General features: G+C 37.4%; 2 protein-coding genes across 5 annotated transcripts in view; both read right to left on the reverse strand.

The window, feature by feature from the left end:
• COX16 (cytochrome c oxidase assembly factor COX16) overlaps positions 1-16,314 on the reverse strand; it is a 122,011-nt gene that overhangs the window by 87,616 nt on the left and 18,081 nt on the right. The window lies entirely within an intron of this gene.
• The window catches only part of SYNJ2BP (synaptojanin 2 binding protein), an 82,703-nt gene that overhangs the window by 48,461 nt on the left and 17,928 nt on the right, over positions 1-16,314 (reverse strand). Inside the window, exon 1 of one of the 4 annotated variants that reach the window (XM_024739624.1) lies at positions 763-861. The exons of the other annotated variants lie outside the window; for them this stretch is intronic. The gene's annotated coding sequence lies outside the window, so the exon portion shown is untranslated. Of the gene's footprint in view, positions 1-762; positions 862-16,314 lie in introns of those variants that run through there. 4 annotated transcript variants of the gene reach the window in all.

Genomic DNA, 16,314 nt, shown 5'->3' on the forward strand with positions numbered 1-16,314 from the left:
GGAAGTTTATATAATCTGTTATCAAAAGCAGCATTCTAGGTAAACTTGTTCTCTTAGCAGAGAGGAACCAAATCTAGTCTCTCACCAGCTTACTTTTAATATTGATAACAAAATCCATTTACCTAAATTTAATCTAATCTCAGCCTGACCATGCATAAAAGTCCTTTTTTACTCAAAACATATATCCTACTTTCCTACTGTAAACTGAAATGTTTTTTAAAATATTTTAGTAGCTTTAATTACATATTTAGATTAGAATCCTCAACTCTTAAGTACCTTAATTTTTAGTGAAAACTAAGAGGCAAGTAATTGTGAACTCTTTGTCATACCAGCATTTTCTGATTGGAAACTTATGCTTTGGTTTTCCTCTCCTAAGAAGGCAAAGGTAGGTAAACTTAGATTTGCCCAGCAACCAGTGTTCTAATATTTTATCCTATTTGAAATGACCTAGATGGTCAATGAATTCTTGCCATTTAACTTAGTTCAGTTTCAAGTTACCAGTCTGGAGAGGCTATTTTAGATAGACTTAAGGTTTCATCATATCAAGTTATTTTTCTTGCTGACAAATTTGCAACAGATATAAGGTCTTATTTGATCTCTAAATAACCTAGGTACAACAGAAGTATTATACTTAACAAGCTTAAGCTAGCTTCAGTACCAGATATCAATTCAGTACTGAACATTTCCCAGGTCATGAGGACCTGAAATTCATTTTGGCCAACTTTCTAAATACTAAGAAGTATTTCATTTGTAAGCACTTACTTTTGAGTCAATTAAACAGAGCTCACTTAGGGGGTTTCCCTGGTGGCGCAGTGGTTGAGAGTCCGCCTGCCGATGCAGGGGACACGGGTTCGTGCCCCGGTCCGGGAAGATCCCACATGCCGCAGAGCGGCTGGGCCCGTGAGCCATGGCCGCTGAGGCTGCGCGTCCGGAGCCTGTGCTCCGCAACGGGAGAGGCCACAACAGTGAGAGGCCTGCATACTGCAAAAAAAAAAAAAAAAATAGAGCTCACTTACAAGTTAACTTAGCTGTAATATAACTGAAAGTGGTCCAGTTCTGGAGAATGCATCTCAAGGGGCTGCATTCAGGAAACAAATTTGAGTTTCCCATAGCCAGCACAATTACACACAAGACAAATGCAAACATACACACAAGGAACAAAATCTAATTCCTGCAGGACAAAAACAAAAGGGTGAAGTTCAACAATTTCCTCAACTTTTTCAAGCAAAGATCCCTCTTTTTAACAACAAACAACATGCAAATGGAAAGATAGGGAATCATGACTGCACGTGTCATGGCAATTGATCTGGCAAACGCAAAACCAAAAAGGAAAATAACACCAAAAAACAGTTGGAATAAGTTAAATTTACTTAGTTAACGCCAAGCTTTCTCCTAGAAATATTTTTATTTTCTCAGGGTCAGAATTCTGAAAAAAAAGTATTTCATCAAACCAGCTTTCTCTAACTACATAGGCAAAAAGAACAAGTTTTGGAATTTCAAAAGGGTTTCATCTTAACCAAATTTTCTCCAGAGTCTAAAGAACACAGTGGCCACACAGTGGTAAAAAAATCTTCTTTCTTACACCCTAGGGGTGTAAACTCTATAAGATGGAATAGAGCTCTGATTATCATGGCAGGTGTTATTAAATATCAAACAAACAAATGCAATGCAAAATGGTCTCTCAGGATCACAGTTCCCTAGCACCAAAAAGGAGATTCCCACCCATTGCAAAGGGAAAATCCCAACCAATGTTCCAACACAGGTGAAACCCAACGCAATAGGGAAGGATACCTGGTGTCATCACTTGTGAGCTACATTATTCACCAAAGACGTCTCAACTAGCCAATACAAGTACTGATTCACACACGTACAACATAACAAATAACAAACATGGTCCCACAAACAAAAGCACAAACCAGAGTGGCTCACCCCAAGATGATACACACAAACAACAAATAAGCTACAGTCACACAGACAGAAAATCAGAGGAGGTGTAGTCTAAAATTCCACTTCCACTCACAGATTGAGGCCTACAAACAGAGTGGCCCAGCTCTCAAAAGTGAACAGACCTAAAGTGGCTCACTTCCTGCAAGGGAAGCAGCCCAAGTGGAGTGGAGAGAATTCCCAGCCTGAACAAGGGGGAGCGACTTACCCCAAGTGACACCAAATGTGGACCATAGCTCTGGATGTTTCTCTGCTCCAAACAGCCTTGTGCTGTGGGGCGGCTGGCGCCTGTCAGGGAGAGACCCTCCCAGTTCCCTGGAGCAAAATGATCTCCAGCAGCTGCTGGGAGCTTGGGAAGGGGCTGCCCCTGGCCGGGGTCAACCTGCCATGGGAATAGACCTCCTGGCTGGCTCACGATAATGAGCATTTGGGGAAAAGAAAATAGAACATAATCTATGAGCGAAAAAGCAGAATGGGTTGGTAGGTGATGACACAAAAAATAGGCTACAAACAGATCATGAAAAAAAACCCACCAGTACAGAGATATACACAATTCTATATGCGATAGGCTAAGGAAGTTTATTTCTCTCACATTAAAGAACTCTGGAAATAGACAGTATAGGACTGATGTTGAGGCTCCTCAGTCACCAGGCATCTTAAATTATCATGATGAAAATAGAATTCCTAATCCCCTATACCTCCTTTAGTCTTTCCTCTTCCTGGGTAACTGGATTTGCCCAATTCAAATAAAAATATTCAGAATAATTCTTTTATTTTCCCCAGCTTCTACTATTTATTTTTAATTGAAGTATAATTGACTTACAATATTATATTTGTTTCAGGTGTACAACATAGTGATTTGATATTTTTATATGTTATAAAATGATCACCACAATAAGTACAGTTACCATCTGTCAACATACAAAATTACTACAATATTATTGACTATATTTCCTATGCTGTACATCCCCATGACTTATTTATTTTATAACTATAAGTTTGTACCTCTTAATCTCCCTCATCTATTTTACTCACCCCAAGGCCTTCCTCTCTGCAACCACCAGTTTGTTCTCTAAGGCTGTTTATGTTATGTTTGTTCATTTGTTCTTTTAGATTTCACATATAAATGAAAGCTTATAGTATTTGTTGTTATCTTTCTGATTTATTTCACTTAGCGTAATACCCTCTAGATTCATCCATATTGTTGAAAATGGCAGGATTTCATTCTTTTTTATGGTTAATATTCCATTAAACGCATACATACCCACACATATATCTCACACATCTTTTTATCCTTTCATATATTGATGGACACTTAGGTTGTTTTCATATCTTGGCTATTGTAAATACTGCTGCAATGAACATAGGGGTGCCTATATCTTTTCAAATTAGTGTTTCTGTTTTCTTTGGAAAAATACCCAGAGGTGGAATTCCTGGACCATATGGTATTAATTATCTGAGGGACTTCTATACTGTTTCCCATAGCGGCTGCACCAATTTTGCACCACTGTTGTCCCACCAACAGTGCACAAACCTTCCCTTTTCTCCACGTCCTTGCCAATGCTTGTTATTCCTTCTTGTTTGTTTGTTTTGTTTTTTGCTTTTGTTTTTGTTTTTTGATGATAACCATTCTGACAGGTGTGAGGTCATATCTCATTGTGGTTTTGATTTATGTTTTCCTGATGATTAGTGATGTTGCACATCTTTTCATGTGTCTGTTGTCCATGTATATGACTTTGGGAAAGTATCTATTCAGGTTCACTGCCATTTTTAATCAATTGTTTGTTTTATTTTTTGATGTTAAATTGTATGAGTTCTTTGTATATTTTGGGTATTAACTCCTCACTGGATATATCATTTCCACATATCTTCTTCTAATAAGCAGGTGGCCTTTTGTTCTGTTGATAGTTTCCTTTTCTGTGCAAAATCTTTTTAGTTTGATTAGGTCCTATGTGTTTATTTTTTCATTTCCCTTATCTGAGGAGACATATCAAAAAATGTTGTTAAGACTGATATCAAAGAGCATGCTGCCTATGTTTTCTTCTAGAAGTTTTATGGTTTCAGGTCTTACATAAGTCTTTAATTCATTTTGAGTTTATTTTTCTGTATGGGGTGAGATAGTCCACTTTGATTACATGTGCCTGTCCAGTTTTTCCAACACCATTTATTGAAGAAGCTGTCTTTTCTCCATTTATATTCTTGCCTCTTTTGTTGTAGATTAATTGCCCATTTAACCATGGATTCATTTCTGAGCTGTCTATTCTGTTCCATTGATCTATGTGTCTGTTTTTGTGCAAGTACCATACTGTTCTGATTACTGTAGCTTTGTAGTATAGTCTGAAGTCAGGGAGCGTGATTTTTCCACCTCTGTTCTTACTTCTGAAGATTGTTTTGGCTATTTGGGGTCTTTTGTGTTTCCATACAAATTTTAGAATTATTTGTTTTAGTTGTGTGAAAAATGCCATTAGTATTTTGATAGGGATTGCATTGAATCTGTGGATTGCCTTGGGTAGCATGATCATGTTAACAATATTAGTTCTTCCAATCCAAGAGTATGGTATATATTCCAATTTTTGTACGTCTTCAATTTCTTTCATCAGTGTCTTATAGTTTTCCTGAGTACAGGTCTTTTACCTCGTTTGATAAATTTATTGCTAGATATTTTATTTTTTATGTGATTATAAATGGGATTGTTTTCTTAATTTCTCTGATAGTTTGTGTTAGTGTATAGAAATGCAACAGATTTCTGTATATCAATTTTGTATCATGCAACTTTACTGAATTCATTGATGAGCTCTAGTAGTTTTTTAAATTTTTTTGGTGGTATCTCTAGGATTTTCTATATATAGTATCATGACATCTGCAAACAGTGAGTTTTGCTTCTTCCTTTTCAATCTGAATCCTTTTATTTCTTTTTCTTGTGTGGTTTCTGTGGTGAGGACTTCCAATACTATGTTAAATAAAAGTTGCAAGAATGGGCATCCTTGTCTTGTTCCTGATCTTAGAGGAAATGCTTTCAGCTTTTGACCACTGAGTATGACATTGACTGTAGGTTTGTCATAAATGGACTTTATATATTGAGATATGTTCCCTCCACACTCAACTTTGTTGAGATTTTTTATCATAAATTGTTGTTGAATTTTGTCAGAAGCCTTTTCTGCATCTTTTGAGATGATCATATGATTTTTATTCTTCAATTTATTAATATGGTGTCTCACATGGAATGATCTGTGGATACTGAACCATCCTTGCATTCCTGGCACAAATCCCCCTGGATCATGGTGTATGATCCTTTTAATGTATTGTTGAATTCACTTTGCTGATATTTTGTTGAGGACTTTTACACGTATATACATCAGTGATACTGGCCTGTAATTTTCTTTTTGGTATGGTGGTCTCTTTATATGCTTTTGGTATCAGGGTTTTTCTGGCCTCAGAATGAATTTGGAAGTGTTCCTTCCTCTTCAGTTTTTGGAATAGTTTGAGAAGGATAGGTGTTAACTCTTAAGTATTTGGCAGAATTCCCCTGTGAAGCCAGCTGATCCTGGACTTTTGTTTCTTGGGAGGTTTTATATTACTTACTCTATTTCATTACTGGTAATTGTTCTGCTCATATTTCGTATTTCTTCCTGATTCAGTCTTGGGAGATTGCTTCTAGGAATGTATCCGTTTCTTCTGGGTTGTCCATGTTATTGGCATATAATTGTTCATAGTAATCTCTTATGATCTTTTGTATTTCTGTGATGTCAGTTATAATTTATCACTTTTCATTTCTGACTTTATTTGGATCCTTTATCTTTTTTCCTTGATGAATCTGGCTAAAGGTTTATCAATTTTCTTTATCTTCTCAAACAGTCAATTTTTACTTTTATTGATCTCTTCCATTGTTTTTGTTTGTTTTTACATCTCTATGTCATTTATTTCTGTTCTGATTTTTATGATTTCGTTCCTTCTATGAACCTTGGGTGTTGTTTGTTCTTCTCTGTCTAGATCCTTTAGGTGTAAGGTCAGGTTGTCTATTTGAGATTCTTCTTGTGTTGCTACAAACTTCCCTCTTAGAACTACTTTTGCTGTGTTCCATAGATTTTGGATCATTGTGTTTCCATTTTGTCTCCAGGTATTTTCTGATTTCCTCTCTGATTTCTTCAGCACCCATTGGTTTGTTTACTAGCATATTGTTAGCCTCCATGCAGTTGTGTTTTTGCTTTTTTTTTTCTTGTAGTTAATTTCTAAACTCTTATAATTGTGGTCAGTAGGGATTATTTCAATCTTAATATACATCAAGATTTCTTTTGTGGCCTAGCATGTGATCTATCCTGGGGACTGTTCCATATGCATTTGAAAAGAATGTATATTTAGCTACTTTCAGATAGAATTTTCTCCCTGTATATATATCTTAGGTTCATCTGGTCTAATGTGTCATTTTAGGCCAATTTTTTTAAACCAATTTTTAAATTGATTTTCTTTCATGATGATCTGTCCATTGATGTAAGTGGGGTATTAAAGTCCCCTACTATTATTGTATTACTGTCAATTTCTCCCTTTATGCCTGTGAATATTTGCTTTTTTGTATTTAAGTGGTCATCTGTTAAGTGCATACATATTTAAGATTGTTATATCTTCTTGAATTGATTCCTTGATCACAGGTAATGTCCTTCTTTGCCTCTTGTAACAGTTTTTATTTTAAAGTCTGATTTCACTGATGTAAGTATTGCTACCCCAGCTTTCTTTGATTTCCATTTTCATGGAATACCTTTTTCCATCCTGTCACTTTTCAGTCTGGGTGTGTCTAGATCTGAAGTGAATCTCATGTGGGCAGCATATATACGGGTCTTGTTTTCATATCCATTCAGCCACTCTATGTCTATTGATTGGAGCATCTAGTCAATTTGGATTTAAAGTAATTATTGATAGGTATGTAATTGTTGCCATATTGTTAATTGTTTTGGTGTTGTTTTTTTAGTTCTTTTTTGTTCTTTCCTTCTTCTTTTGCTCTCTTCCCTTGTGATTTGATTACTTCTTTTATGTTATGTTAGATTCCTTTCTCTTCTTTGTATGTTTATCTATTATAGATTTTTCATTTGTGGTTACCATAAGGTTTATATATAATGACTTATATATAAACCTGATTATATTAAGTTGATGATCTCTTAAGTTTGAATGCATTCTAATAACCCTCCCTACATGGGAAATTTTATTTCCCTACACCCATGTTTACTCTCTTTGACATCATATTTTACATCTTTTTATTTTCTGTATTTCTTAACTACTTATTGTGGATATAGGGATTTTACTACTTTTATCATTTAATCTTCCTACTAGTGCTATGAACGGCTGTTCTACTATATTTACTGTATGTTTTCTTTACCAATGAGATTTTTCTTTCACAATATTTTTGAAGGTTTCTTTCTTTAATTTAATCTTTATTTTATATTCAAGTATAGTTGATTTACAAAGTTGTGTCAGTTTCAGGTACAACAAAGTGATTCAGTTATACATATACATATATCCATTCTTTTTCAGATTCTTTTCCCATATAGGTTATTACAAAATATTGAGTAGAGCTCATTGTGCTATCCAGTAGGTGCTTGTTGATTATCCATTTTAAATATAGCAGTATGTATATGTTAATACCAAACTCCAAATTTATCCCTCCCCCCCACTTTTCCCCTCTGGTAACCATAAGATGGTTTTCTATGTTTGTGAATCTGTTTCTGTTTTGTAAATAAGTTCATTTGTATCATTTTTTAGATTCCACATATAAGCAATATCATATGATATTTGTCTTTCTCTGTCTGGCTTACTTCACTTGGTGTGATACGCTCTAGCTCCAACCATGTTGCTGCAAATGGCATTATATTATTCTTTTATATATATATACATATACAAATATATATATACACGCACACACACACACATATATATACATACATATATATACACATACACATACACATACATATATATATATATATATATATATATATACACCACATTTTTTTTATCCACTCCTCTGCCTATGGACATTTAGGTTACTTCCATGTTATGGCTATTGTAAATAGTGCTGCAACGAACACTGCGGGGGGTGGTGCATGTATCTTTTCGAATTATGATTTTCTCTGGATATATGCCCAGGAGTGGGATTGCTGGATCATATGGTAGTTCTATTTTTAGTTTTCTAAGGAATCTCCATACTATTCTCCATAATGGTTGTACCAATTTATCAATACATTGCCACAAACAGTGTAGGAGGGTTCCCGTTTCTCCACACCCTCTCCAGCATTTATTGTTTGTAGACATTTTTGATGATGGCCATTCTGACCAGTGTGAGGTGATACCTCATTGTAGTTTTGATTTGCATTTCTCTAATAATTCATGATGTTGAGCATCTTTTCATGTGCTTTTTGGCCATCTGAATGTTTTCTTTGGAGAAATGTCTATTTAGGTCTTCTGCCCATTTTTTGATTGGTTGTTTGGTTTTTTTTGATATTGAGCTGCATGAGCTGTTTGTATATTTTGGAGATTCTCGGTTGAATCATCTGCAAATATTTTCTCCCATTCTGTGGGTTATCTTTTCATTTTGTTTATGGTTTCCTTTGCTGTGCAAAAGCTGTGAAGTTTAATTACATCCCATTTGTTTACTTTTGTTTTTATTTTCATTACTGTAGGAGGTGGAGCCAAAAAGATATTTCTAATTTATGTCAAAGAGTGTTCTGCCTATATTTTCCTCTAAGAGTTTTATAGTATCCAGTCTTGCATTAAGTCTTTAATCCATTTTGAGTTTATTTTTGTGCATGGTGTTAGAGAATGTTCTAGGTTCATTCTTTTACATATAGCTGTCCAGTTTCCCCAGCACCACATATTGAAGAGAATGTCTTTCCTCCATTGTATATTCTTGCCTCCTTTGTCATAGATTACTTAACTATCAGTGCATGGATTGATTTCTGGGCTTTCTATATTGTTCCGTTGATCTATATTTCAGCTTCTGTGCCAGTACCATACTGCTTTGATTACTGTAGCTTTGTAGTATAGTCTGAAGTCAGGGAGCTTGTTTCCTCTAGCTCCATTTTTCTTTTTCTGGATTGCTTTGACTATTCAGAGTCTTTTCTGTTTCCACACAAATTTAAAAATTTTGTGTTCAAGTTCTGTGAAAAATGCCATTGGAAATTTAATAGGAATTTTATTGAATCTGTAGATTGCCTTGGGTCGTATAGTCATTTTGACAATATTGATTCTTCCAATCCAAGAACATGGTATATCTTTCCATCTGTTTGTGTCATCTTCAGTTTCTTTTATAATTGTCTTATAGTTTTCAGAGTACAGGTCTTTTGCTCCCTACGTAGATTTATTCCTAGGTATGTTATTCTTTTTGATGTGATGGTAAATGGGGTTGTTTCCTTAATTTCCCTTTCTGATCTTTCATTGTTAGTGTATAGGGATGCAAGAGATTTTTGTATATTAATTTTGTATCCTGCAACCTTACCACATTCATTGATGAGCACTAGCAGTTTTCTGGTAGCATCTTTAGGATTTTCTATGTAAACTATCATGTTATCTGCAAACAGTGACAGTTTTACTTCTTGCTTTCCAATCTGGATTTGTTTTCACTTTCTTCTCTGACTGCCATGGCTAGGACTTCCAAAATTATGTTGATTAAAAGTGGTGAGATTGGATATCCTTGTCTTATTCCTGATCTTAGGGTAAATGCTTTCAGCTTTCCACTGTTGAGTGTGATGTTAGCTGTTGGTTTTCATATATGGCCTTTATTATGTTGAGGTATGTTCCCTCTATGCCCACCTTCCAGAGAGTTTTTAATCATAAATGGACACTGAATTTTATCAAAAGCTTTTTCTGCATCTATTGAGATGATCATATGGTTTTTATTCTTCAATTTGTTAATGTGGTGTATCACACTGATTGATTTGCAGATATTGAAAACTTCCCTGCATCCCTGGAATAAATCCTGCTTGACCATGGTGTATGACCCTTTTAATATATTGTTGGAGTCAGTTTCCTAATATTTTGTTGAGGATTTTTGCATCTATATTCACCTAATATCACTAATACAGTGATATTAGCCTGTAATTTTGCTTTTTTGTGGTATCTGGTTTTGGTATCAGGGTGATGTTGACCTCATGGAATAAGTTTGGGAGTGTTCCTTCCTCTTCAATTTTTTGGAAGAGTTGCAGAAGGATAGGTGTTAACCCTTCTCTAAATGTTTGATAGAATTCACCTGTGAAGCCATCTGGTCCTGGACTTTTTTTGTTGTTGTAACTTTTAAAATCACACTTTCAGTACTTCTGATTGGTCTGTTCATATTTTCTATTTCTTTCTGGTTCAGTCTTGGAAGATTGTCCCTTTCTAAGAATTTGTCCATTTCTCCTAGGTTGTCCATTTTATTGGCTTATAGTTTCTTGTAGTAGTCTCTTATGATCCTTTTTATTTCTGTGGTGTCCATTGTAACTTCTCCTTTTTCATTTCTAATTTTATTGATTTGAGCCCTCTCACTTTTTTTTCTTGATTAGTCTGGCTAAAGGTTCGTCAATTTTGTTTATCTTTTCAAAGAACCAGCTTTTACGTTCATTGATCTTTGCTATTGTTTTCTTCATCTCTATTTCATTTATTTTTGCTCTGATCTTTATAATTTCTTTCCTTCTACTAACTTTGGTTTTTCTTTTTTCTCTACTTGCTTTAGGTGTAAAGCTAGGTTGTTTATTTGAGGATTTTCTTGTTTCCTGGGGTAAGATTGTATTGCTATAAACTTCCCTCTTAGAACTGCTTTTGCTGCATCTGATAAGTTTTGGATCATTGTGTTTTCATTGTCACTTGTCTCTAGGTATTTTTTAATTTCCTCTTTGATTTTTTTTCAGTGATCCATTGGTTGTTGAGTAACATATTGTTTAGCCTCCACGTGTTGTGTGTTTTCCAGTTTTTTTTCCTTGAAGTTGATTTCTAATCTCATACTGTTGTTGTTGGGGAAAAAATGCTTGATATTTCAACTTTCTTAAGTTTACCAAGGACTTTGTGGTCCAGCATGTGATCTATCCTGGAGAATATTCTGTGTGCACTTGAGAAGAATGTGTATTCTGTTGCTTTTGGATGGAATGTTCTATAACTATCAATTAAGTCCATTTGGTCTAATGTGTCATTTAAGGCCTGTGTTTCCTTATTGATTTTCTGTTGGGATTATCTGTCCATTGTTGTAAATTGGGTGTTAAATCCCCACTATTATTGTGTACTGTTGATTTTTCCTTTTATGGCTGTTAGCATTTGCTTTATATGTTCAGGAGCTCCTATGTTGGGTGCATATATATTTACAATTTTTATATCTTCTTGGATTGATCATTATATGGTATCCTACTTTGTCTTTTGTAACAGTCTTTATTTTAAATCTATTTTGCCTGATATGAGTATTGCTACTCCAGCTTTCTTTTGCTTTCCACTTGCTTGGAATACCTTTTTCCATCCCCTCGCTTTCAGTCTGTATGTGTCCCTAGAACTGAAGTGCATCTCTTTGAAACAGCATATATATGGGTCTTAGTTTTGTATACATTCAGCCAGTCTATGTCTTTTGGTTGGAACATTTAATCCATTTACATTTAAGGTTATTATGGATATGTATGTTCTTATTGCCATCTTGTTGTTTTGGATTTGCTTTTGTATATCTTTTTTCTTACCTACCTCCTTTGTTCTCTTTTGTTGTGATTTGATGACTAACTTTAGTGCTAATATGTTCAGGAGCTCCTATGTTGGGTGCATATATATTTACAATTTTTATATCTTCTTGGATTGATCATTATATGGTATCCTACTTTGTCTTTTGTAACAGTCTTTATTTTAAATCTATTTTGCCTGATATGAGTATTGCTACTCCAGCTTTCTTTTGCTTTCCACTTGCTTGGAATACCTTTTTCCATCCCCTCGCTTTCAGTCTGTATGTGTCCCTAGAACTGAAGTGCATCTCTTTGAAACAGCATATATATGGGTCTTAGTTTTGTATACATTCAATATCCTTCATTGGTAGTCTCCTCTTCTCACAATTGCTGGTTTTGATATCATATTTTGTACGTGAATGGTTTCCTACCTTTACTGTAGGTTTGTCTTTAGTGGTGAGCTTTCCCATTTGTAATTTTCTTGTTTCTAGTTGTGGCCTTTTCTTTTCCATCTGGAGAAGTTCCATTGGCATTTGTTGTAAGGTTATTATGGATATGTATGTTCTTATTGCCATCTTGTTGTTTTGGATTTGCTTTTGTATATCTTTTTTCTTACCTACCTCCTTTGTTCTCTTTTGTTGTGATTTGATGACTAACTTTAGTGCTGTGTTTGGATTGCTTTTGTGTGTGTGTGTGTGTATATCTCTTGTAGATTATATGTTTGCAGTTACCATAAAGTTTAAATATAGCTATATATATATATATATATAAGTTGTGGCCTTTTCTTTTCCATCTGGAGAAGTTCCATTGGCATTTGTTGTAAAGCTGGTTTGGTTTTCCTGAATTTTCTTAGCTTTTGCTTGTCTGTAAACCTTTTAATTTTTCTGTCAAATCTGAACGTGAGCCTTGCTGGGTAGAGTATTCTTGGTTGTAGGTTTTTCCCTTCATCACTTTAAATATATTTTGCCTCTCCTTTCTGGCCTGCAGAGTTTCTGCTGAAAAATCAACTGATAACCTTCTGGGGATTCCCTTGCATGCTATTTGTTGCTTTTCCCTTGTGGCTTTTAATATTTTCTCTCTTTTTTTTTGTCAATTTGATTAATATGTGTCTTGGCATTTTCCTCTCGGGTTTATCCTGTATGGGACTCCCTGCACTTCCTGGACTTGCATGAGTGTTTTCCTTTCCCCTATTAAGGATGTTTTCAGGTATTATCTCTTCAAATATTTTCTCAGGCCCTTTCTCTCTCTCTTCTCCTTTTGGGTACCCTGTAATGCAAATGTGTGTTTAACGTTGTTCCAGATGTCTCTTAGACTGTCCTCATTTCTTTTCATTTTTCCTTCTTTATTCTGTTCTGTAGCAGTGATTTCCACCAATCTGTTTTCCATCCACTTATTTGTTCTTCTGATGCACTTATTCTCCTATTGATTCCATCTAGTTTATTCTTTTTTTTTTTCTTTTATGGTACGCGGGCCTCTCACTGTTGTGGCCTCTCCCGTTGCGGAGCACAGGTTCCAGACATGCAGGCTCAGCGGCCATGGCTCACAGGCCCAGCTGCTCCACGGCATGTGGGATCTTCCTGGACCAGGGCACGAACCCACGTCCCCTGCATTGGCAGGCGGACTCTCAACCACTGCGCCACCAGGGAAGCCCTAGTTTATTCTTCATTTTGGCTATTGTATTTTTCATCAATGTTTCTTTGTTCTTTAAAGCTTCTAGCTCTTTATTCAACATTTCTTGTATCATCTTGGCCCGTGCCTCCATTTCTTTTCTGAGATCTGGATCATCCTTACTATCATTATTGTGCACTCTTTTTCAGGCAGATTACCTATCTCTACTTCACTTAGTTGTTCTTCTGGGGTTTAATCTTGTTCCTTCATCTGGAACATATTTCTCTTCCATCTCATATTGTCTCATTTTCTGTGTTTGTGGTCTCCATTCCTCAGGCTGCAGGTTTGTAATTCTTCTTGGTTCTGGTGTCTGCCTCCTGGTGGGTGAACTTGGTCCAGGGCTTGTGCAGGCTTCTTGGTGGGAGGGACTGGTGCCTGCCCACTGGTGTGTGGAGCTGGGTTTTTCCCTCTGGTGGGCAGGGCCATGTCAAGGGGGTGTGTTTATAGGTGGCTGTTGGATCAGGATGACTTTAGGCAGCCTGTCTGCTGATGGGTGGGGCTGTGTTCCCACCCTGTTGGTTGTTTGCCCTGAGGCATCCCAGCAGTGGATCCTGCAGGCTGTTGGGTGGGGCCACGTATCAGTGCCAAAATGGTGAGTTCCGAGAGAGCTCACACCAATGAGTATTCCCTGGGGTGTCTGTCACCAGTGCCCTTGCCCCCACAGTGAGCCACAACCGACCCCTGACTCCCCAGGATACCCTCCATGACCTGCAAGTAGGTCTGGCCCAGGATCTTACAAAGTCACTGCTTTGCCCTGTCTCCCATTGCATGTGAAACCTTGTGTGCATCCTCCAAGAGTGGAGTCTGTTTCCCCCAATCCTGTGGATCTCCTGCACTGAAGCCCCAGTGGCCTTCAATGCCAAATGCTCTGGGGGCTCATCCTCCTTATTGCAGACCCCAAGGCTGGGGAGCCTGATGTGGGGCACAGAACTTTTACTTCTGTGGGAGAAACTCTGCAATATAATTATCTTCCAGTTTGTGGGTTGCCCACCCGGCAGCATGAGATTTGATTATATCATGAAAGTGCCCTGCCTATCATCTCATTGTGGCTGCTTCTTTGTCTTTGGGTATAGAATATCTTTTTTGGTATGTTCGAGTCTTTTTTGTCTATGGTTGTTTAGCAGTTAGTTGAGATTTTGGTGTTTTTGTGAAAGGAGGTGAGCTCATGTCCTTCTACTCTGCCATCTTGTCTCTTTATAGACTGTTTTCAATGGATTTCCCTTCTTTGCTGAGCTTCAAAGCTTCCAAGATCTTGGCAGCTAGGAAGTGAAAGGCAGCAGGAGGGAGCACAGGACAGGAATGGCGCCTAGGTGTGTGCCCACAGGGGTGGCTGCCCAAGGGACCCAGAAGCAGAGGGCAAAATGTCCCTCAACTGGATGGAGTGGAGCAGGGACTCTCTTTCATAAATTTCATACTTCTAGAAAAATTTTTTTCCACTTAGAGTAGTCCCTTTAACATTTCTTGTAAAGCCAGTTTAGGGTGCTGAACTCTTTCTTTTAGCATTTCCTTGTCTGTAGAACTCTTTACCTCTCCTTCAAGTCTGAATGATAGCCTTGCTGGGTAGTGTATTCTTGGTTGTAGGTATCTTCCTTTCATTGCTTTAAATATATCATGCCTGCACAGTTTCTGCTGAGAAGTCAGCTGACAGTCTTATGGCAGTTCCCTTGTACATAACTAGTTGCTTTTCCCTTGCTGATTTTTTAAAAATAAGTTTATTTATTTTTGGCTGCATTGGATCTTCATTGCTGCACACAGGCTTCCTCTAGTTGCGGCTAGCGGGGGCTACTCTTTGTTGCAGTGCGTGGGCTTCTCATTGCAGTGGCTTCTCTTGTTGCGGAGCATGGGCTTTAGGCACACGGGCTTCAGTAGTTGTGGCATGTGGCTCAGTAGTTGTGGCTTGCAGGCTCCAGAGTGCAGACTCAGTAGTTGTGGCACATGGGCTCAGTTGTTCCACAGAACGTGGGATCTTCCCAGACCAGGGATTGAACCCATGTCCCCTGCATTGGCATGCGGATTCTTAACCACTGTGCCACCAGGGAAGTCCCTCCCTTGCTGCTTTTAATATCCTCTCTTTATCTTTGCCATTTTAATTACAATGTGTCTTGTTGTAGACCTTTTTGAGTTGATCTTGTTTGGGACTCTCTGTGCTTCCTGGACCTGGATGTCTGTTCCCTTTTCCAGGTCAGGGAAAAATTCATCTATTATTTCTTAAAATAAGTTCTCTACCACTTTCTCTCTCTTCTCCTTCTGGGACCCCTATAATGCAAATGTTAGTATGTCTGATGTTGTCTCAGAGGTCTCTTAAACTGTCCTCAGTTTTTTAAATTTTTTCTTTTTTCTGTTCAGCTTGTATGATTTCCACTACTCTGTCTTCCAGTTCACTGATCCACTCCTCTGTATCATTTAATCTACTAATGATTCCTTCTAGTGTATTTTTTATTTCAGTTATTTTATTCAGTTTGGTTCTTCTTTATATTCTCTAACTCTTAGTTAAACTTCCATTGTGTACATCCATTCTTCTCCCAAGTTATCTCCATTTTGCTTAGTTCTTCTTCTTGGGTGTTATCTTGTTCCTTTGTTTTGAACATATTCCTTTGTTGCCTCATTTTGCCTAATTCTGTGTTTATTTCTATGTCTTAGGTAGTAAGGTTACACTTCCTTATCTTGGAGAAATGGTCTTATGTAGGCGATGTCCTATGTGTCCCAGAAGCACACTCTGGTCACCAGAGCTTTATGATCTACGGATATCCCTATATGGGCTGAGTGGGTCCTCCTTTTGTTTTGGAACCAACTATACTGTGGGCGTGCTGGTAGGTGGGACTGGCCCCTGGTCCAGTTGGCTGGCAGGCCCTGCCTTGCGTGGAGGCTGCTGGCCCCTGGTGGGTGTGTCTAGGTCCTGCTATAGCTGCCTGCATGGCCTGGGGGGTCCTGAGGCTAATGCCACCTGCTGGTGAGTAGGGTGAGTCCTGGTGTGGCTGGCTGCAGGGCCCAGGGGTTCTGGGGCTGGTGCTGACCCTCTCTTGGGTGGGTTATGTCCCAGGGCAGCTGG

The sequence above is a fragment of the Neophocaena asiaeorientalis genome, unplaced genomic scaffold (genome assembly GCF_003031525.2).
Source record: "Neophocaena asiaeorientalis asiaeorientalis breed wild unplaced genomic scaffold, Neophocaena_asiaeorientalis_V1.1 scaffold348, whole genome shotgun sequence".
Taxonomy (NCBI): domain Eukaryota; kingdom Metazoa; phylum Chordata; class Mammalia; order Artiodactyla; family Phocoenidae; genus Neophocaena; species Neophocaena asiaeorientalis.